At 37.2% G+C, this 25112-nt stretch overlaps 1 pseudogene; it reads right to left on the reverse strand.

Moving 5' to 3' along the window:
* Window positions 1–3306: 3306 nt before the first annotated feature.
* Window positions 3307–25112, reverse strand: part of LOC113117529 (tetratricopeptide repeat protein 7B-like) — a 38902-nt pseudogene continuing 17096 nt past the window's right edge.

The raw sequence follows: 25112 nt of genomic DNA on the forward strand, positions 1-25112 counted from the left end.
GTTTAAAATTCATTTAACTATTAAAATGGCGTAGATGCTGTTAATGCATTTAATAAAATGTCTTTTAAATTGTAAGCAGCAATAAAGTGCCAACAGTTAATCATTAAACATTAATAAAATGAATCACTTAATATGAATAAAACACTGTTCTGTGTATGTGTATGCGTGTGTGTATATTATATATATAGGAATATCATAGAATAATTTATCATTTCAAATGTGTTTAATTCTTTAAAAATAATTATATGCAACAAAAGTACAGTCATTTGCAAGCTGCATTTGAACTTGCTAAAAAAACCAAGTGAAGGGTCACGACCCCTGAGAATGCCCAGTGTGTGACACTGACACGCTTCAAAACAATGGAAACCATTTCTATGTCTCTCTCTCTCACATGCTCACTAATTTGCTGGTGATAGATGACACATTGCTATCAACACTATGTAGGGGTAACGGCTAGAGGAGTCACCAGAAACCTTCTTTCACCGGCTCACAAACTTTTCATTAAGACATGATTTCTCTACATGCACCAAAGCCAGTGCAAACCATGGGTGCATTATATGCTCAGCTAATGCTGTCGGGATAAATGACAGTAAATGTCCTTGAGCAATGTCAACATAATAATAATTGCCAGAGAACATGTGGACAGGCCTGTGAGGAGAGCGCATATGGATCCATGAGCAATCACTATAGAGATCTTCTGGAGCAATAACTCAGTGTCAGAAGAATTTACAATAAAATGAGGTGGTATTAATTTGGTGGGGTTTGAAACATGACAGGACTTCATTTTTTTGATGAACTATCTCCTTAATGTCTCAATGTTTCTGTATAGGTTTTGACAGGGTATCAGTCTCCCTGGAGTCTCTCGTATTGATTCGTTGCTCTCTGATGTGAGAATTGAGCCGGGCTGCCAATCAATGACAGGATAAGGGCAATAATACCAATGAAACATGAGCAAGTGTCCAGAGAGAGAGCACATTACTGCATTATATACTTATTTCACTTTCACTGAACATTGCTTTTTTTGCTTATGTTAAATCAATGAAGTTTACATTTACATTTACATTTATTCATTTAGCAGACGCTTTTATCCAAAGCGACTTACAGATGAAGTATATATAATGTTACATCACAAACGTGTTCTTGTCCGTGCAAACGTTGCCTCATCAGGGCTAGAATGTTCTGGGTGGTCACCAGGGTGTTATTATAGAGTTGCTAATGTTTTCTGAGAGGGTTTTTATCCAAAGTGTTTGATACATGTGTTTTGGGTGGCTGTCAGGGTCTTGCTAATGGCACTTTTCCACTTTTGTACGACTCGGCTTAGCTCAGTACGGTTTGCGTTTCCACTGCAGCAATGCCTTTATTTCCGCAACAGACAATGAATTTTTTGTTTGTTGGAAAAAGGTGCACTCATTCAAAACAGTTGCGTTCGATCCTTTGCTGGCTTTACTGATTTAAATTTAGCGGTTCTTCTGTGTTTGTGTTGCAAGTTCAGTGACGCAGGTGGTGACGATTCTCTCCAGCCAATCCGGAGAAGTATTGCAAAGTGTTAAGCCCCATTCGCACCAAGAACGATAACTATAAAGATAACTATAAAGATACCGATATTGGCGTCCACACCAGCAAACGATATTGTCGGTTTATTCGAAGCGCATTCTAAAAGCTTGTTATAGCAGGATGGATTCTGATTGGCTGTCAGTGTTTGTATCGTTCATCAGCTGGAAAAAAATCGTTCAGAAAATGATTCAGACGATACGGTTTCTCTATGCATTTATCGTTATAGCTGTAGTGTGGACTCTGCTATTCTTTAATATTGAGAATGATTTTAGAACTATACCTTTATCTTTAGAGTTATAGAGTTTGGTGCAAACAAGCCTTTAGTTATGATATCTTGGTGGTTGCTAGAGTGTTGCTTGACATTGTGGATTTTGAATGATTGATTGGAGGGGGGGGGGTGGGCTAAGTATTTGCTAAGGCGTTCTCTTTGGTTACTTAGGCTTTGCTAAGTGTTTATTAGGGTCCTTTGTGTTGTTGCTAGGGTGTTGCCAAGTGTTCATGTATTTTGAATAATATCTAGGTTGTTGCTAAGTGTTTGTTAGGGTGCTGTGGGTGGTTTCCAGGGTATTACTGTACGTTGGTTAGGTTTTTTGCTAAGTGGCTGTTAGAAATGAGTCACACACTGAAGTTTAATATTTAGGGTTAGGGCTGTGAATAAACCCCGAAGCACAAGCATGCGCACTAATAATACTGACGGTTGCCATAGTAAGCATTACGAATCCTGTGTCTTGTTTGGGGGTTTGATGTACAATCAGGTACCACATTGTATGGTCAGTGAGATCCAGCTTACACCTCTCAGCCATCTTTCAGACCTCACTGAGGCTCTACAAGCAGAGATGATCAAAAGAAAGCCCTCAGAGATACTGGCCTGTAGTGTTTACAGAAGCCAGAGGAATAATGGCGTCACTAAGGGCTCATTAGGGTTCAACATGCTCCTGACCCACATCAAAGACCCAGCTTGTGGCTGTACTGCGCGGTTTACGATCTTCGGGTCTTTACAGCAGGAATGAGTCGAAGAAGAGGTCTCAAGAGGCGCAAACACTCTGGCAGACACTAAAATGCACCTCTTTAATAACAACCAATCTCTTGCTGCAGCTTTCTATGTCCCAGAATGCTTCTGGGAGTGCAGCCTGTCCCATAAAGCAGCAAGTGCTCATTAGTTTAAGGCAGGCCTGTAAGTGCATTAAATAATTCACTTTCTACATTTCCCACCTCACATCCTTCTTTCTCCCCGACTCCTTTTTATTAGGCCATGTCATTCATTTGCTTTTCAGAGGCGGCTGCCCTCGTCCTTTCTTATTTTTCTCCGCTTGTGAGCTTTTGGACCTTCATCAATCTTTCAGAGCTTTTTAAAGGTATTCTTTCAACCATACCACGAGTCAGCGAAACAGTGGGCTCATCTAACATACATGAACTGAGGTGAGCAGGGCATGTAAGGAAACGTGTGCGAGTGACAGGAAAAGAAATTAAATGGGAAAAAGTATGGCCAAGACATATAATTTAGCTCGATTTCATCCGTCATTGTGCTCTGAAATGAACTGTTTTTGAGTGCAATTCATAAAGCAACAGAAGTTTGGACTATATTCCACAAAAACTGCCACAAGTATTGCTATAGGACAATTATGACAAACTATTATTTTTGTTGGGTGAAGTTATGACAGAGCTGGAATTAAGGTGCAAGATTTCCCAACAGATTTTGCATCGGGTTCAGTTGGCCATACAAATTTACCACTTCGACAAACAGATTTGTTTGGTTTGAAATATTTTTTTATTTTTAAAACTAAATAATACATACAGTATGCTGGCACAGCCATGAAATTATCTGTATCGCCCCTTGAGAACAGACTAAGAAAAAGTCACAATTAGGAGAAAACTTGACTTGAAATACATGACAAAATAAGGAATAAGAAACAATAACAGATTTTGCACAATCGATCATTTATTGACATCATAAAACTGCATTTCCAGTTGTGTTTGGCCCTGTGATTGACACTGCTAAGACTTCAAATACACACATACAATCTTCCTCTTCCATAAATTTAATCACGGTGACCGTTATGAATATAGTTTGAGTTGAACATGTCCAACTGTAACAGTCCCTCATGTTCACACACGGAATACATATATGTCTTCACCTGTCTAGCACACAGCCACTGGGATAAATAAACATCTTATATAACATGGCTCTGATAAATCAACAATATAAATCTCAACCTCTGAATCATGATGTGGAAAAATAAACCAAAGAACAAAACGAAATGTCCAAAACTAGATTCCTCTTCTCTTTTAATGAGAACCAAGGTAAAATATTTGCTTTTAGAGTACTTGTTCTTTTGGCATCCGTTCTGTTTGCTCTAGGCGATTCTTTTGTACATACAGAATATAAACAATACAGTGTTTGATCAGAGGGGGAACATAATGATTCTCTAGGAGTCATAACACGGGTGACACTCCTGCCCTCAGGAACAACTGCATGGAAACACAACCTTTATTACGTGTGTTTATGTAACAGGGATCCACTGTAACAGCGTGTCAAGTACTCCATTCAAAATAAACACCCGTGCACACGCCACAAAGGAAGGGATATCCTGGATACCAGCACATGTAAAGGACACACACACTGACCATCCATTTAACCTCACAAACACACACGGCACACATATACACTTTTGACCGTCTCTGCGTCAGTGTTATTATTGGTCCGTATGACACACAGCTACTAGAAACTCAAGATTGTATGTTTTGGGAAGCACCGTGGTTTGATGAAACCGCTGCGTCAATCAGCCGCTTCATCCGTGACAGCAGCTTGAAAAGGTTTCTCATTGGTCCACTTGTACTGTGGTATGAAACTGACCAATGGGAGTGCAGGAGGGGGCAGGGTTTCGGGTGATCGGCACCACTACTATACAGAAGCCGGTGGAAATTCTAGCACAGAAAGAAGGAAGAAATAGGAAGGGGAAAAACTATGAGAGTGAAGCAGTGTGGAAAAGTGCTAACCGTGTTGATTAGAGTTCGGCAGATCCACATCTGAGAACTGATAACAAGGTCGGAGGGGGCGGGCAAAACATTCCAGGACAGAAGAAGAGTTTGGGTGTGTGTGTTTAAGGGCTGTGGTTCATGCATGACTCACGGACAGAGGTTTTGTTGGTGGGGAGTGTTCGGAGTGTCTCAGAGGGAGCGGGGGATGATGGTGAAAGGTAAGATGGGACAGCTGGCCTCCAGCTCCAGGGCAGTGAGGAAGCATTCGGTCGCGGCTGCGTCATTGCCCTGCGCTTGCAGCACTTCTCCCAGACTGTTCCACACGTCATGGGCCGTGCTGTTCACCTGCACCGCGTCACGCAAGATCTTCTCCGCAAGACTGTACCTTTGCAGCTGATGCAATATCAGACCCTGCAAAAAAACAGACAAATCAAAAGAGAAAAAAGTTCTGGATGAATTTTAATCTTCCTACTGATTTAAAAAATTGCAATTCAAATCGGACTCAAATAAAAAAATCATTTTAAGTTGATTAATTAGAGCCCTTTAAGAAATTTTATAATTACATTATATTGTATAGTTATAAAAGAATGATTAAACATTGTTTAGTAACGAATGATCTATACGGACAATACGTAATAGATATAAAATATAACACATATAGATCAGTGTTTGGTAACAATTTGTATAGAAAAACTGAAAGAAAGAAAAAAGCATTCTATCCGTTGATTTTGATACATATGTACTATTATTAGATATATGATTTATATATTACAATATTAAGCAAATAACATTAATTATAGTTTACATAATCAGTGGTTTTTGAAAAAGCAATTTGGGAAAAATATTTCATGTATTTTTATATATTGTAGATTTCCAATAACTGCTTATATATATATTATTATTATATTTAGAATGATTCCTGAAGGATCATGTAACACTGAAGACTAGTGTAATGGGTATTGGCTGCTGAAAATTCAGTTTTGATATCACAGAAATAAATTGCTATTATTATTAAATCAATTTAAAATATATTCAAGTGAATTCTAAACTAAACTGTATTATTCAAATGCTTGATGTACTTCTAATTAAATAAATTTGACAATGTCATAAAATCTGGTCTGAATGCACAACGTGGTATTTCTAACATATTCTTTATAGTACACAGAGGGTTAATGTAGTGTAAACAGCTCTGAGAGTTCAGATGCCGTCCACTGTCCTGCTGTTAGAACAGTGTCAGACGCATAAACACACACACACACACACACACACACACACACACACACACACACACACACACACACACAAAAGAAGGTCAGAGAGGGAGAGATTTGACAGACGGGGCGATACTTCCTCCTGCTGTTGTCTACTACAGGGGAGCTCCTTTATAAGACATGACATTTCTGCTTACTATTAAGACACACACAGCTGGAGACAGCAGCACACACACACTCTCACACACACACTCACACTCACACTCACACACTTCCTCTGACAAGTCTCCACATCCTGGACTCATTGTCAGCTAAACACTGACATTGGACAAGATCTTGCCTCTTTTCTCCTTCTCAGTGTGAAGATCACACAAACACACAACCAAACGTTCCCACAAGAGTAAAACCTGAAATCCACTGCATTGCTGGGAGCAATAACCATGAAAGTGTATAACTGCAAAATGGTTTGAGTTAGTAGATAAACGGCATGTGCTCACCAGTCTCTGCATGGTCTTGACGTGGGTGGGGCTGATGGACAGCGCCTCCTCGTACCAGCGCTTGGCCTCGTCCACATTCCCCCGCAGCTCCGCCACCTGACCCTTCATAAACAACACGTTATGGGACATGGGGAACAGGTTGGCTGCTTCCTGTGTACACGCTGTTGCCTCCGCCGCCTTTCCCATTCCAATATACACCTCCGCTGTGGAAAGACAGAGACAGAGAAAATAAGTGATAAAGAGAAAACAGTGGAAGAAGCATTTCTGGGGTTTATGTCTTATCTGGAGTCACAAATGTGATTCTCAGACATTCTGTCAGCTACATCATCAGCCTTCACACCGTTTTTATAGGAGACAGAGAGACTGATGGGAGATTAACGTTGGAGGGGTGTCCTCCCTCTTTAGCCAACAAACTCCAGGGAAAGTGACTACTAAGCATGTTTACTCTTGACACATTTCTCACCCTGCCAAGCCGTGCTAAGGTTCCCTCACTTGGCTCAGTGACAGTCAAGCTGGTAAAAGAATAATTAGTCTTAGTAACTGAGTTGATTGTCTTTTTCTAAGACAACAAAAGAAAAGATTTTTAGCAAATGCTTTTCTAATTTTACTACCAACATTTTGTATGGTTTTACTATCATTTATATACCATTAGTGTTTATCAATATTTTGACTATTTTATTTATACTCAAAGTTTATTTCAGTTTTAGTTAATTTAATTTGAGTTTTTATTTTAGTTTTAGTAATTTACAACTTTAACTTTTATTTCGGTTAATTCAGTTCACTGTTATTTTAGCTGATTTCTAATTTTATTCATTTCTAACACTCCAAAGTTTTTCATTTTTTCAGTTTATTTCAATTTAAGTTCAAATTTTTTAATTTATTTTATTTTTAGTACTTTACCTATAACTTTTTTCATTTAATTAAGTTCACTTTTATTTGAGTTTGTTTCTAATTTCAATCATTACTAACATTTCAAAGTTTTTAATCTCTTCAGTTTTTCAGTTTTAGTTTTTATTTTCTTATTTTAGTAATTAAGTACTTCAACTTTAACTTTTATTTCTTTTAATTCAGTTCACTTTTATATCAGGGTATTTCTTATTTCAATAATTTGTAACATTTCAAATGTTTTCATCAAATATGTACAGGTTTCCAGTATTTATTTTAAATAACAAAAAATACATTTTTTTATAGTTTTAGTATTAGTTAACAATAACATATGTTACTGAACTAATCTGCATTTCTAAACTAATTGTTTGAATGAATGATTCAATGATAAATTCATAAAGACAGTGATCTGCTATTTTTTTTTATAATTTAAGCTAACAATACTGTTACTGATACTGAACAATTAGCTGTTTTGAACAAATCGTTTGAGTGAATGATTCAGTGACTTTTTCATCAAGTTTTATATTTAAAGTATCATTTCTTTTTCAAAATGATTTAATATTTAAATATTCAAAATTGTATTTTAACACAGTAATCTCCTAATATTGTGGTGTCTAATTATTCTAATTAACTTTAGTCTTTAAAATGAGTTTGACATTACAGATGCATACCATTAAAAAAAGCCCTTATAAAGGTAAAAAAAACCACCCTTGTAAAACAGTTTAAGGGGCAAATATTCCCTCTTGGTGAACAAGATGATTTCTGTCACTGCTAGGATCTAACCAACACTGCTTTCAAAAAACACTGCTTTTTTTTTTGTGTGACGTCAGCTATCAACGACAGGCCTAAACCAACCATGGTACCAGCAAAAAAAAACACCCACACACCCCTATTTACTGTGCATTCATGCTGTTCTTATCAGTATTTATTTGGCCTGGGAATCAGACCCATGACCCTGGAGCCGCTAGCAGAACTTTTCTAAACTCCAATGTGTTTAATTCAGCCACATTCACGAGTAACCACAATTGCTTGTCTATTCGTAAATGCTGATTACAGACAGCACAAAAGCCTCCAGATGAGAAATTTGATCCTGCTGGATATGGTTTTCCTAATGTATTTGCATGGACAAAAGATGCTATTAATAACAACCAGTGAGGAAAAAGCGGTCCATATTTAAACAAGGTGTTCTATTAAAGTTCTTTTTTTTTTTTTTTTTTTTTTACTTACGATATATTTTATTGCAAGATTACAGAATATGCTGTTTATTAAACCCAGACCTGATCAATGTAACAACAGAATGTGGGCATGACTTATGTTAAAAGAATGCAAATTAGGGCTGTGGGTGAGCTTTGTACCTGCATGCAGCCAGATCTGGGCAAGGGTCATCCAAGGGTGGAGGGGTCCCTGTTTCGGAGCACTGCTCTGAAGGGAAGAGGCCGCCTCAGAGAGCGCCTGCTCCACCCGTGACGCTGCTATGGAGTTTGCGTGGACAGAACCTGTGGGGCAAACATAGACAGTCGGCAACGACACATGGATAGGAGTTTCTCTACAGATATCCATAGCACTGCAGATATTAGCAGTGAAAATATTGATATAGAATTTTGTTCATATGCACATGAAGGCCAAAGAGCAGTTGATCACTGCTAATCCCTGTTCTCAACAGTGCTATTACTGTTAAGTAAAAGTAGTATTAAAACCAAAGCTTGTAGAAATTGTTAATTAAATTAAAGCTGTAATAAAATTAAATATAAATATTTAATGAAAAATTGTAAAGAATTAATTGTTGCCTTAGCAACAAAGTAAAATAACATGCTAAATTTACTAAAACTGAAATCAAAATAATTTAAAGCAAAAAAATTCAAACTAATAAAAAACTATCAAGCACAACAAAATTAAAAAAAAAAAAGTTGGCGCTGGTAGCTTTGTGTATATGTATATATATATATATATATATATATATAAAATAATATATATAAAAAATAAAATAATATTATTAAACACATAAGAGTGTTACAGTTTTTCTATTCTAATGTAAAACAAACAAACAAACAAAAACTAGCGATTTCTCTAGACAATTTAATGTGAGAGAATTTTAGGAAATGCAAGGGTAAAGAAACAGCATGACAAGATTCAAACATCTGTAGTCAACTCTTAGAATTTCCAAAAGGTGGACAATACTTTAACAAGCACACTTACACATAGCACTTAAACACAAAAAGCATAAGATTATTAACAGTGAATAAATAAAGCTCTGCTACTTTACACTAATTGACCAATTCCTGCATTTTTAAAAGTGCTAGCTGCAACATGTAAATCACATTTCATATCAGAGCAACTGATCAACGCAAATGAGGCTGTGTTTTCCTGTCTGCTCAGCTTGAATAAGAGTGCGTTCAATGGATAGTTCACCCAAAATTACATTCTGGTTCTCATTTACAATCATTTTAAATTCACAAATCGCTTTCAAATAATTCACTTAAAAGATAAGACTTAAAAGAACAATTAATTCTAAGTCAAATAAGTTTAATAAGTCATATGGACCACCTTTTTGATGCTTCAGTGCTCTAACTTCCATTCTTTGTAACTGCATGCAAAAGGTGATTTGTGCAATCTTTGTGTTCCACAAAAGAAACTACATTTTATGTATACATCAAATGTATTTGACTCCTACAAGGACAATTCTGAATTTTTAGCAGCCAGAAGCAAATGACTTCCAGTAGTGGAAGTAATTTGGGTTTGTAAATGACCAAACCTTTAGTTCTGGGTGAGCTATTCCTTTACCAGTTTTACCAATAAATTCCAGATTTGGCCTCAGGTCCTTTTCAATTTGCTAGACTCAGGAGATGAACTGCAGAGAATGAACTGAAGACACCACATCAGTTTCCTGAACTGGGTGAACTGAAATGAAATTGCCCCCTGCAGTTCAGCGATCACAGAGTCCCTATTTGTCTGGACATGCGGCTGCCCGGCAGAGCTGTGGTCAGGGCTTCAGTGTGGTCATTAAAGTCTCTGTCGGGGTTCAGAGGAACATATTAGGATCCTCAAGAGCCTCTATGAGTCATAGGCTGGACTTTATCGACCAGACCAGCAGGACATAAAACACATTCGGACTGAAATCGATCCCTGTACATCTCTATGGTGACAGTGAACAAAGCCATGGATCACACGACCAAACACCGAGAAACTGAAACTTATCTATAATGAGTTTAAATGGGGGATCTCTTCATGTGTCTGCATTTTCACTGTGTGGAAGAGCAGCTTGGACATTGTGCTCAACTTCTCAATTTGAGTTTTTCAAAAGAAAGTCATACAGATTGGAACAACATGAGCAAAAGATCCCAAATTATTAATTTATCTGTAAATCTCTGTTAGGGCCGGACGACAGACTTAAAATCAAAATCTTGATTAATTGAATATTTTACCTCGATTATGATTAATGAACGATTATTTTATTTATTTACTTGTTTGCCCTCATAGTTCACTGACAAGGTTTGTGCTGTAAATATTCTCAACTATTAAAGGTAGGATATTTTTTCGGATGAAAGAGTGCATTTCTATGTGGTTTGAAAATAACTGAAGGAAACAAATTATTTATGGTTATTTATTGAATATTTCGAACAATTGAATTCAAAGGGCACATCTCTTGAAATGAGAATGTCTTACTGAATTTTTTTTCTTCACATTTCAGTTTTAATGTTAAAAAAAGGGAAAACTCTGGGGAAAAATGCATCTGGGCTAGTTTTGGATAACAATTGGGCTTGTTTTGTTTCGCAGACCTGGCAACCCTGGGGAAAGTATTCACAGGATTGAAAAATAGAAGAAAACATTTCTGAATTTCGGTTTCGATTACTTTTCGATTAATCGTCCAGCCCTAGTAACTATTTTATTTTTTTACTTTTTTATACAAACTACTGAAGTAGGAAAAATCTTCAGACCATTGAGGGGTCAAAGAGCTGCCATCACTCTGCAGCGTTAAGGTTGAGGACAAGAACTTACTAAAGTGTTGACAGCTTCACATCTCTTTTAAGCACATGCGTGTGCACACACAAACTCAAACTCCCATGATGCATCAGACCAGGCTGCAGGAAGAGCGTGACCATGGAGCTCCATGCTAGGAGTGGGAAAGCATCATCACACGCAATCACACACACATAAAAAGCAATATGTGTTTTTAAAGAGACAGTATTTTCATCACAAGAACCTGCTGTAAATATATAGAAAGTCTTTGGTTTGTAATGCAACTCCCTTTTTGGCATTCCTATAAGCTTGAGATAACAGCAAATGTCAGTTTTTTTCTGCAAACAGGCACATTTAAGTTCATAATTAAGTTCAGAATCATTTAACACTATTCATTTATTACTATTAAATACAGGGCACATAATTTCCCAGTTACTTTCCATTTAATTTTGACAAGCTATGATCGTTTCCAGATAATGTTTCCATTGCAATTGGCCACAAGTGAGCGCCTCTCAGCACGATCATGACACCAGTCCTCTCAAACGTTTCATCGCTCTGTTAACAGAGCCTTGACTTCAGAAACAGCTGCTAAATGTGAGACACTAAAAGAAATTAGAGCTTGTGCTCAACGGTCCAGAGACCTGGGTGCTATTCCATCAGATACCACACACCCAGTTTATATCAAGTGACCCTAATGACAAATAATCAACATTTAAATAAAAACGTTTAACATGATTACAGGATCAGTAAAAGTCCCTCTAAATGTGCCTGATTTCACTCAGGTTTCAAATAAAATGAAACAATAATCTTAAACTGGGATTACATTATGGACTGTCAAATGGAATTAAAAGAGCTTAAATCTAATTTTGGATTAATGGTTAAAAAAATCAGAGCACATTTTAGACAAGGTCATTGCTCTCCTGAGGCACCAAATGATTTAGATTCATTTTTTAATCACAGAACACTTTTATAGAGCTTGTGATAACGAAACAGAGTGTTGTCTACTGTTCATAAATTTGTGGTCAGTAAGATTTTTTGACGAAGATATTATTTTTTTGTTCTGGGAGACGCATTAAATTTATCAAAAGTGACAGTCAACCCATTTATTAAGACTTAATGTCCTAAAAACAATGTGTCACAGCTTCCATAAAAATCTTACTGACCCCAAACTTTTAGACAGTATAAATAATAATAATAATTGCCATACCATTAATAATATTAACAATAAATTGTATCATTAAAACTAATAAGAAGTCAGAATCCAAACACTGCTAAAAGTACCCATAAATATTTGGCTTTAAGCAGCAGTATGCGTTAAACCCTGTTTGAAAGGCCTGGTGGAACAATACTGTCTCTTTAATTATTAAGAACCGAGGCCAAATGAGTGCATTTATGTCTCTCTCTCCAGCACAAAGAGGCCTGGGACACAAAACGCCAGGAGAGGACACACAATAAGAGGGCAAAACAAAAGGTAAGAGGCAACAAGTCCATTGAAGACATTATGCTGGAGAGTTTCGGAGTGTCTTAACACACAGGTGGTAGGTGCACTCTGCCAAGGGGGAGAAGGCCAGCAGGGCAAGGAAGCAGGTGTGTGTGTTTGTGCATAAAGGCAGAGGAGTAACAGCAAGAACTACTTACAAACCCCAATAAAGGAGTCAAAACCATGAAAGAAAGCATCTGGAAGGTTGCCTTGGAAACCAAAAAGAACAACAAAAAGGGGGCAATTACTCATAAAAAACTGAACAAAAACAACAACAACCACCACCACAACAACAGAGAGTTTACAAAAACACATAAATATAATGGGAAAAAAAAATATTGTGTCTGACGTTCTGTAATACCACAAACCAAAGTGTCAGGAGTCCTCGTGAGGCCCTGTAAAACCCTGTATCTGTGATTCTCACGCTCTGCAGACACAGGTGTGTGGCACTGTGTTTGGGGCTGTAAGAGTGCAAATGCAATGGTTTGGATGCACAAACACTGTACAGTGAGAAGAGTAACAGCAGAAACTGTGAATCACATGCACAGCATTAGAGAAGACAGACATAGAAGAAGACAGACGCTGTTTACACCTGGTGTTAATATCGGCCTCGGGTGGTCTGATCAAGTGTGGACAGTGCTAAATTAAGATTCAAATGGAGTCCAAAATTGAAAGTTTTGTGATCCTATTTGCAGCATTAATGCATCCTGATGTGTGTCAGACAACAGGGAAGGACCGCCTACTCACCTGTCAGTCATCCGCTGGAGTACAACATTTAAACTTTGCTGGATAACTTTAACTATATATAACCATTCGTTGGCAGTTATTTCTGACTCCACTATCTATTTTTTCAGTTTGACAGACTTTAGTGGACATCACTTACTATGTCAATGTTAAAAAATTTGGGGTTGATTATGAGGTTATATGTTTTATATAGGACGCTATTAAATCAATTAATCAAAATTTATTTTTTCCAATTTCAGTTTTTTTTATTTCTAGACTCTGTTTTAATGGTTAAAAATAATAATAAAAAAAAAAAACTTCATGACTTCAAAACTTCAAAAAAAAAAAAAAAAAAAAAAATCATCACTTACACAATTTATCAACAATTAATTAAAAGTTTAACAAAAATTACATTTTACGGCACTATGATATTTTTTTATATGACAATTTAAAAAAATATGTATATTTATTTTTGTTGTGTATTTAATACATTTTTCTGGTAAATAAATTTTGATAAATAAGATAAATAAGGTTTTAATACGTGTATTAGTAGTAGTAGTACTATCATTACATTAAGTAATATTTCTGTCACCATTTCTTCAAGTTAAACCAAACTTTTATTTTGACAGGCTGCTGTGGAAACTTTTTTGTTTCTGTTTGTACATGATATGATGATATGATGTCCACATTTTCCGCATCGCAGAAATCATGGATCCCTACTCATATGCTCACCAAGGCTGCATTTATTGGATCAAAAATACAGTAAAAACATCAATATTGAGAAATACTAATACAATTTAAAAACAGTTTTCTATTTTAATATGGTTTAAAATGTATTTTAATTTTTTTGGATGAATAGACATCCCAAATACAAATCTTTTTTAACATTATAAATGTCTTTACTGCCACTTTACTTTACTTTTGATCAATTGAATGCATCCTTGCTGAATAAAAGAATTACCACTCCCACTGAACAGTAGTGTATACGTCACAAAACCAGAGGCTCTCCCATCAAAATCTGATCACAATGGCCCAGGAGATACATACAAATACACGACAATCTGACCAGATCACCCGAGAGATGTTTGTACAAAGTGTGTAAACAAAGCCAGAGGGAGAAAGTACTTTAAATTGAAGAGAAAGGTGACAAAACTTCAGTATTGAGTCAGTTTGAGTACCACAGGTTATCTCTTAATGAACTATCTCTAGCTCTCTCTCTCTCTCTCTTTGAAGATACGAGTGTGGATATGATCCCAGGTCTTAAACGGCTGATAAGCAAGTGTCACTGCTTCTCTGTCTTTCGTTTCCCCAGGAGCTTCTCAGTGGAGATTAAGAGCTTAGCGTCAGTCTCACGGGCCACTGGATCGCTGAACCCACATCATCCTGCCAGCGGCATTTACAATCTTACAGTAGCCATTTACTCAACTAATGTCCTTTTACAGCTGATATAAGGCATGACTGGACATACCATAAAAGTAGGGCGAACTCCTCTACACTTGAAACAAAAATACTAAATCGCTAATTCACAGAATTTCTGCATTTAAGATTTTTCTCTTCACTGTACTACAAATGAGATTTTTTTTTAATTTGGCCTGGAAATTGCTTCTTGGGCAGGTTAAATTCACCACATTACAATCCTGATGGTATTCAGAGATGGAAGTCTACAAAAAGAGGCCTCCGAAACCCAAATACAGCTTCATTACCAATCCAAACTGCAGCAGAAAACCAGTCACCAAATACACTTAACCAACCTCCAGAGCAATGCGGTTAGAGGCAGGGGATTGGCTAGTAAGAGGAGACTCATGCCAGGCTATTGGCTAAAAAACACACACAAGGTGCACTGTGAATTACTGGCGGAGGAGAAGCGTCGGCGGGGGGCGTGGTCACAAAGCATGGCTGCCACGCCTCTGGGTGGATTCAGTCTTGGGTGGAGGTGAAGAATAGAAGGATGAAAGAGGAAACAGAGGAGATACAGGTTCTGACCCCGAGAAGGAGGAAGAGGCATGAGAGGCTAGGAATAAAAAAATGAGAAAGTAAAAAGGATGTGATATAAAATATAAAAAAAAAGGAAAAAAAATTGGGAAAACCAAATATTGAAGAAAAAAAAAATCACTGCCATTGAATACATAATGAAAAAGATATAATAATTAGGGCTGTCACGGGGAAGTGTTACTCTTACATGAAAAAAAAAGTAAAAAAATAATGCATTTTTAACCCATGACCTACCTGTATGTACATTCTATAAATTTAAATAAAATTAAGTAACAACGTAAATAAAATACATTGTAATACATTGATAGCCATAGAAATAATGGAAAAAGTTAAACAAATAAAAAATTAAAAAATAAAACAAATACCCAGAACTGAACAGCTGGCACAGAAAGATAAGGTTGTAAAGAAAAAGGGTAACTGCTGAATCACAGAGGCAAGATGAAATGTTTACTGTCTGCATACTCAGCACAGAAAGCCTCCACCATCACTGCTGAGCAAACACAGCAAATCAACACCTGCACTCATCTCAGCCCTCTTTATCTAATTACTCTATTCGCTGCACAAGATACTGGGAAAATTCATGTCAATTTAAAGCAGTTTTTCATACAAGGCCCATTGTTCTTTTAGAAATTAAAGGGGTTATACCACAATTTTTTCTCACGTCAAGGAATAATAGCATCCAGCCACTTCCTCCTAAATCACCGTACCATGACTTGGCAGTTGCTTAAAAAGCGAATAGTGTTTTGACGTCAGAATCCCAAGCTTCAGCATCTTAGTTTGAACTAATGTTCTTTTTGGACTGCAAAAAGAGGAGCTCTAAAGTATAAATCAAGAAGGTATTCATAGAACTTAAAAAAAGAGAAAGATTTCAAGATATGACCCATCTACAAGAATTATAGCATTAGAAATACATAAAAAGTAAAGTACATAAAAGTACAAAAAAACATTAACCCATTATCTTATTAGGCCATTCACTCGAAATCAAATCTGTGCGTTTGAGAGAGAAAGAGAGAGATACATATGCAGGTAGAACAGATAAAATGACAGCAAAGCTGATGCCCGTTACACTGTGATGCAAATTCATCAAAAAGGGCAGGGCAAAGAAGCCGTAACCACCATAATTATACATATACAGATGTGTTGATTCATTTGTGTGTGTGTGTGTGTGTCACCTGTCTCTGCATCACTGAAGTCTGGTAATGTCATGGCATTCAGCTGGCGACGGTCAGCAACAGCTCTGTCTAACAGACTGCTCCCCCTCCCAGAATCACTAAACACACACACACACACACACACACACACACAGAAGACGAGAAGCAAGAGGCAATTAAGATGTTAAAATTAGAGAACAAGCACTCGGAGAGGCGACGTGATACTAGCACATCAATACACACAGAATGATGAAACTCTCAGAAATTTCACTTAGCATCTCATGGCACACTGCTATTGCACACATAACCACAATGCTTCTGCAACACTATTCATCTGAAAGGGAGTATAGAAATACTTTCAAATATGCAAGAGAGTAATTTAGAAGAAAATTTGTGGAGACTTGGTGCCCAGATGCTAGGGTGTTACGGGGGGCTGTCAGGACATTGCTAGCTGGGGGCTTGCATGTTGTGAACGGCTTCTAGAGTTGCTTTTTGATCCAAATTAAAAGAGCCCAAGTGTCGATGATATGATTCATAGATATTCCTTGGGTGTAAGTGATGTAAGTATAATTAAACCAATTTTATTGTTAAAACAACAACAACAAAAAAACATAAATCTGATCGCTTAAAAAAAAAAAAAAACCTCTATGGAGACTGTAAAGCTTGCTTGTTTGCGATAACAGCTTCTGTGGCTATTTTCATGGCGAAAAAAAAAAAGGACTATTTTATATCAGAGTTTTAGGATTTATATTCTCTAAAATTCCTGAAGTATTATTTGGCTTAACTTGGTTAGTATTCTCTTCAAAAGAATTGAAAAGTTTATGTAGAGGGTCAGTTCAATCGGCGGCCATCTTGGAAACAACTGGAATTCTGTTCATTAAAGATAAGCCGACAATTATTATCCACACTAGTTATTGCTGAGAACTGATAATTGGCTATACTATTTAGTCCGAATATGTAGGAATACAGTTTTTAGCATTTCAGTGCGTAAAGACTGAATTTTTTCCAAAAGTGCAAGGGTAAACTTGTGTTCCAACAACATTTGAAACGTGTCCTCATACTATCTCTGGAGGGTACCCCAAAACCTCTGATGGAGTGGCAACTCCTCAGAGTTCGAGGATGACTTTGTGCTGGGGTTTAGGGAGGACGAGCTCCAGTGGTCCTGACACAGAGTCGCTACCCAGGGTTTGGAGCAAGGGACACTGAACATGTGACAGTGGCAGAGTTTTGTTACAGTGTCCATGTGCTAATTGGTCTCTGGTGGATTGTCACCAGGTACTGAGTTCAGGACAGTTTGACAGGAAGAGCTAGAGTATTCTGACAGTGGGGGGCTGGTATTCCAGCCATTAGAACGAAAGAGCAGTATGCAGCAGTGGTATGAGGCGTGCTTTTATTTATTTTTAATGAAGGTGTGGTGAGCTCCTCGCATTCAGAGAGACATGCTGTGCTGTCTTATTGTGTGATGGTGAGTGCCGACACTTGAGCTTCTAGCATTCATGTGTCAACAGCTGGAGTGTGTGTGTGTGTGTGTGTGTGTGTATATACCTGGGGTTGGTGAGGTTGTAACAGGACTTCCAAATCTGCAGCATGCGTTTACAGGAAAGTAACGCCTCCTCTGGACCTCGACACAATGTCTCCAACTTCACCTTTGTGAATAACAGACTAGAGACAAACAAAAAGTGTTTATAATCACTTTCTGTTCATTAGAACGTCTAATGAAGTGTTTAATAAACAGATGGCTGTTGAACATTGCTTTCATCTACATTTTACATTCATGCATTTAGCAGACGCTTATCCAAAGCGACTTACAGTGCATTCAAACTAGAACTTTTTTTACCAGTATGTGTTCTCCCTGGGATTTGAACCCACAACCTTTTACACTGCTAACGCAATGCTGAACCACTGAGCCACAGGAACTCTTACAGCATCTCTGCTGTATTTGCATACTACACTGCTAGGACGCCCACACAACTGCTGAATTAATCTTGTCGCGTGTGTCTGTGTGTGTGGAATAAGGAGGGCTGGATGTTCTGGTGCATTTCCTTTCAAGGCAATGAAGCAAAACGCATGGAAACACACACACAAACCGGACAAACACACAAAACCCTGGAGGGAAAACAGGGTGAAAAAGAGGGCCACGGGATTGGAGGAAAAAGAATGCTGTTGTATTTTTTTCTATTATGTAAGTGGCTGAAGCACACAGCCAGAAGGGCGACAACACACACACACAAACACACAGATGGAGAGGACTCTGATCAAATCGAATGAGAAGGGAATTTGTGTGGGGACTGCCCAGTGCTTCAAACATCCAACACACACACACACACGCATACTTCTAACTCGTCTAATTGAAGATGCCAGCAGCAGATATGTACCCATCTATCCCAGCTGCTACAGCAAACACAAACATTCTCATTAGAGTGGGCACTGTGGCATGCCTCTAAATGTCTAAACACTGCCTGCCACTGTTTATGTGTGTGTGTGTGTGTGTGTGTGTGTGTGAATGCTGTGCAAAAGAACATGGAATCATCTGACTGATCTCTGATCCAAGAATAGCTCCTCGTCATTCTCTGATTGGCTGCCGAAAACTATATCAATAAATAAATAAAGCTAAGTCTAACAACTAATACTAGCACTTAAAATTTCTTGTCTATCCTATTCTTTAAAAAAAAAAACACACATAGCTACGGAGTCTGTGCTAGACTAACTGAGACTAGTCATGGCACTTGTATACTGTTCTTGTTCTGTTGTTGGTCTGATTGCTTCTATTGTTCTCATTTGTAAGTCACTTTGGATAAAGCGTCTGCTAAATGATTAAATGTAATTGTCAACTACAAGCTCGAGAGGTTAGATAAAGTGTGACAGTGACTGTGAGTGTGTTAGACTCACATGAAGTTCTCGGGATATTCGCTGAGGGCCATCTCGATGATGTTGAGAGCATCGTGGTAGTGTTTTTGAGCTGACAGCAGCAGGGCCAGCAGGTGCAGCGAATGAACATCATCGCCCTGCAGCTGTAACGCCTGTCGTACATAACCGAGAGCCTCTGGAATCTGACATATACACACACACAAGACGCTTTTATTAGCTGATTGTTTAATCGGACCAAGAGAGAAGTGAGAAGGAAAAAGAACAGAATGACATCTGGGGAGAGAGACAGACTGAGAGGGACATAAAGGCAAAATAAAGTCCCCATAGCAAGAAGAATGAGATGAGAATTAATTAATTTGATACAACCAAGATCATTTCTTTCATCCATACAGTAAAAAGTTCTGTTCTTTCTGTTCTTCTTTGCTTTAAATAAATTGTTATATTTGTATTTGACTATTATTTTAATTTATTAGAATTGATTTCACTAGACATCATTTTTGATAATACAAATAATAGAGAACACAGGAAAAAAGAAAACAAAATTAGGGAAATTCAAATGGGGTCCTAAATGAGAAGGTAGCTTAATATGTTGAATTTAGTCGTAAACCAGAAGCATGTTTGATTTTGAGAAGCTCTGATTACTTTCATTCCTGAGGTCTAACAAACATGAGGAGTGCATGTCCTTCCTCATTAATGGTATAAAAAATAAAATAAAGTGATAAATATCAATATTGAATGAAAGAAAAATATTGTGATCATATTTTTGGCCATATTGCCCATCCTAGATGTGGCTTGAAGCAGATGAAATAATCCACATGTAAATACTTATAGGCATCATCTGAGAATGAGAAGTTTTCATTCTCACTGGCTGTGTGCAAGCAGCAGATGTTGATTCTCCTACCTGTCGAGATACAGCCAGCTGCAGCGCCAGGTAGAAAACAGCTAGGTGATCAGTGGGGGACAGACTCTGTGCCCTGAGAGAGAGAAACAGTGTGTCACGTCAGTGTGCACAGTATGTGAGTGTGTGTGTGAGAGAGAAAATTTAGGACAATCTGAAAATCACCTCTGGAAAGCACTCAGCGCTTTTTTCTGATACTCTTCTTGCATCCCTCGAAGAGATGCTGTAAAGACAGACGTCAGATGTGAGAAAATGGTAAGGACAAGATTTCAGATCCCTTAATGTTAGAGAAAGAGCAACACAGGATTATAGAGTGTATAACAGAGGGAAGACAACGTATAGAGAATTGCAGGGTTATTAAATTATATAATTGTTATTACAGAGTGTGTTAAATAAGAAATTAGAAATATTATAAAGTATAAATTTATAAAAAAAGGTGTAGAGCATGTTAGCATGTTAGAATGCAGAGAAAGCATATAAAGCTTTATAAATGCACTGCATTAAAGTGTGTTATATAAGAGCAGAGACAACTCAATTACAGAATTGGTGCAGAACAGTGTGGTTCCTCACATGGGGGCAGGGGGGAAAACTTCCCACGTGGGCCATCAGGATGAATACAATTATTAAATCATATTTTTAAACATTAATGAAAACTTAATAAAATGCTCCCCCATTAAAAAAAAACTGGAATAATAATTACACCCCCCCCTCCACCAATAACTAATATTTTTTATAGAAAAACATGCATAATCAGAATCTTGAATCTCACAGAATCTCCAAATGAATTGTGTTTAATTAATTTAATATATAAAAAAGCAGCATTGTTATAATTATAGCAGAAATAGAGGGGGGCTTTGAATAATGCTAGACAATGGCTGACAACCACCCTCATCATAAAATATGGAGGAACAAATAAAGCATTATAAAAGATGAAAAGTATACAGTGTATTATAGAGAGTGGAAAAAACATGGAAAATTATATTTCGGGATAAAAGAAATAGTATTGTTTTTTTTATAAAGGACAGAAGATGGGTAAAGACAATTATAATAATTCAGAATAGATAGTGATACAGAATAGACATTACAGAAAGGGTATAGAGTGTGTTATATAGAGGACCATTATGGAGTGGTTCATTAGGTGCATTATATAAGGTAAAGAAAAAAAAAATGCATAAAAATACATTGGGAAGGTACAGAGTGTGTTAGAGGGTAGAGAAAGGGTATACAGAACTATAGAAGGAATTAAATTAAATTAAATGAAATTAATGCATTTAGCAGACGCTTTTATCCAAAGCGAATTACAGTGCATTCAGGCTATCAATTTTTACATATCATGTGTTCCCGGGGAATCGAACCCCCAACCTTGTGCTCGCTTGTTTGCTAGCGCAGTGCTCTACCAGTTGAGCTACAGGAACACGAATTACGGAGACAATATAGACTGTTATAGAGAGATACAGAGTGCATTACAATAAACAAAACCAGGGTGTAAAGTATCATTATAAGGAAGGTATAGAGTGTGTTACAGAGGATACAGTAAAGATTATAGTCTTATAAAGGTAATGGTGCGTTCTACTACAGGTATGCTTACCATCTGTGGCTCTCAGGCTGTAGACGAGGCCGATTGCTAGGTAGCCCTTGGCCCTGAATTCAGCCGCCTTCTCACCCATATCAATCACTACTTTAGCAAAGCGCTCACCTTCTTCTAGCTAAAACACACAAATACACAGCCCATGTCATCATCACCATCTCACTGTTCATGGACGGTCTATCAGTGATGATTTACGGAGTCGTAAACAGGTCAGGGTAAGCTCCCCGATTTAGCCTGTGTATATTCCCATGATTCCTCTTTTATTACCCAGTGCAGGTTTCCAATGCACAGCTTGACGGCCAGCAGTGGAATAGTGGGATCATCTGGCTTTAGTCTCATACACTCCTTCAGTACCTTCACTGCTCGAGCCGACTACACACACAAACACCAAGACAAGAGTCATCACGAGTATTACTAGTAGATTTATATTTTATATATATATATATTTTTTTCTTTTTTTTCTTTTTTTTTACTCACACATTCGTTTTGACACAGGAATAAATTATGTTTATTAAAATATATTAAAAGTATAAACCAGTTAATTGTAATTGTAATAATATTTTACAATATTAGTTTTTACTGTGTTTTAAAATACAAAATGTTTATTTATTAAAAAATATATATATTTAAATCTTCAAACAATTTATAGACCCCAACATATAAATAAGAGAATATAAGTGAGTATTAAATATATAAGAGATTTGATTTTAAACTGATATAAAATAAATGATATTAAAGGACTTTAACAATATTAATTTTCATTTCACTAAAATCCCAACTTTAAAATTGGCTGATATTTCTAGGTTTGCTATTACTATGGGAACTCTGAGGAACATTGAAAGCAGAAAATGGAACGCTAACCTTCCCAGCAGCCATTAGTGAAAGAGCGAGCTGGAACCAGAGATGAAACTCCTCAAAGGCAAACTTCATGGCTCTTTCGAGACACTGTAGAGAGGAGACATTAAGATAACCTCAGATAAGACTTAAGAACATTAATTATGACCCCCAACAGACACACACACACAAAGGTCAAACACAGAGCCAGGCCACGTCTCCTGCTGAAGATTACCCAGAGTGCCACAGGCATTCAGTGTGTCTCTGAGGCTTTGCAGCTAATCACACTAGCAGCTTAGCAGAGAGCAATTCATTGAACAATAAGATCTATATAACAAACAGCTACACAAACACACACATGACCCTGCAGAGGGCACACACTAAATATGACAAGCTCCTGGGGCCCTGTGATTGCACAACCAAAAAATCCTTGAATACAAAAGGAAGAGCAAAAAGTTATACGGAGTCCAACATTAGCAACAACAGCATGATCAACAGATGGAGACGGAAGAGAAAAACCTGCCCAGGTACACTAATGAAAACATCACACTACAAACCAATACACACACCAAAAATGCTTTTCTTTGCCAGCCTGTTATGTCCTAAATAAGCCAGGCTTCTGAAAACAAACACTGCGCCTTGTCCGTGGCAAAAATAAAACATTAAGTATAAAGTTATTAATGATGCTGTTTGTCAAATTTGCGACATGCAGACTTAAATTGAATCTAGGTTTGTTCTGAATACAAAAAAGCTATATGATATAATATAATAACATGAAATCATATATTATAAATACTGAAGCAGTATTCTGGTGCACGCACACTATTATAACCTCTAAAGCAGACACAGACATTCACACAGTGGTAGTGTAGAGTGCAGGTCTGGTCAACCACACCAGGAGGTTTAACTCGTCCAGCTGAGGGAGGGAGTATTCCAGAATGTTCCCATGAGTGTGTGCGGGACCTCACCTCTGAGAGCATCTCATACTGTCCGCGTCGGCCGAGCGCGATGGTCAGCAGGTCGTACACCAGCGAGGCGCTCTGGAGGCTGATGATTCGGTCGTTATTGTGTTCAGGGATTCGACTCAACACGGCGTCTCTGTTAGCCTACGATAGATACAGATATTAGTACACAAATTAAAAACATACAGGAGTACACTAGACTATTGTTCAAATTTTTTTTTTTTATGCTTTTGAAATTAATCTCCTTATTTGATCAAAAACAAAGTTAAAAAAAAATCAATATTGTGAAACATTTATGATAAAATTAAAATAACGGTTTTCTATTTTAATATATTCCTGTGATTCTTTGATGTTTTGAAAGTTCAAACAGCGTTTATTTCATTTATTTAAAATTCAAATCTTTTGTAACATTATAAACATCTTTACTGCCACTTTTGATTAATTGAATGTGTCCTTGATCAATTCAGTTATGAATTTTCAAATAAAAATGAAACAGAAGTGTACTATGCAAGGGATAACTGACACACTACTAGTAACATTAGATGTTAAACCACAGCAGGTCAGAGGGTCACCAGATCTTTACTGCTACTCACCATGGACTCGCTGATTAACAATAGGAGCAAGGCCTCCTCTGTGTTCTCCTGTGGACAAAACAAACTAGAAAGAGAGAGAAAGGCCATCATGAATTTTTCCATCCATGACATCATGAATACAGTGACATGAAACAAACTTCCAGGATTCTGATCAATTAATTTTTGCCCCTTGTTTTAATTTTCATGTTACATCATAAAAATAAATAAACAATTTTTGGACGATATCCCTAAAACAGGCAAGAGTGGAAAATGATCAGCAAAATGTCACTTTTGTATATGATCTGGGCATAAGTAAAACATTCAAAATAATTGTTGCAATATATTTGATATATTTGGGATATTTTGCATCTCTCAGGATATGTTTAGGATATAAAAAAGTAATCAATAATTCTATGATTTATCTGATGCAAACAAACATGGATTATTGTGAAACATGTGAAAGCCTGCAAGAATAAAAACCTAGTTAAAAATGTAGTAATCTAAATGTAATATTATCTGTTTTACATGCAAATATTAACATTTGCACAATTTTTAAACAAAAAAAAAAAAAAATAGAAAGTGGACTATGTACATTGGGCCTAGAATCCAGGAAGACCAATAAGGCTCTTCCTTATTGGCCCCTGGCCATGGAATGTGATTTCTACTGAGGGCGATCTGCTCTCCTTGATGTGATTTATAACCCCTCCCACCCCCAACCCCACTTCTCTTAGATATACATATCTTTTTTCTTTTTTTTTTTTAATCAAGGGGCTCCCCTTTATATTTTGAGTGATTTCTGTGACTTCTGTATTTTCTACATCAGCCCCCACCCCCCATAAACACCAAGGGGGAACGGCAAACCCCCTTACACACACACACACACACCCCATACCATAATCAGAACTGGGGCCACAATTTACCTTATGACACCATTCATTGTCAACATTGAAGATATGCCTTT

The sequence above is a fragment of the Carassius auratus genome, chromosome 17, assembly GCF_003368295.1.
Source record: "Carassius auratus strain Wakin chromosome 17, ASM336829v1, whole genome shotgun sequence".
NCBI lineage: Eukaryota > Metazoa > Chordata > Actinopteri > Cypriniformes > Cyprinidae > Carassius > Carassius auratus.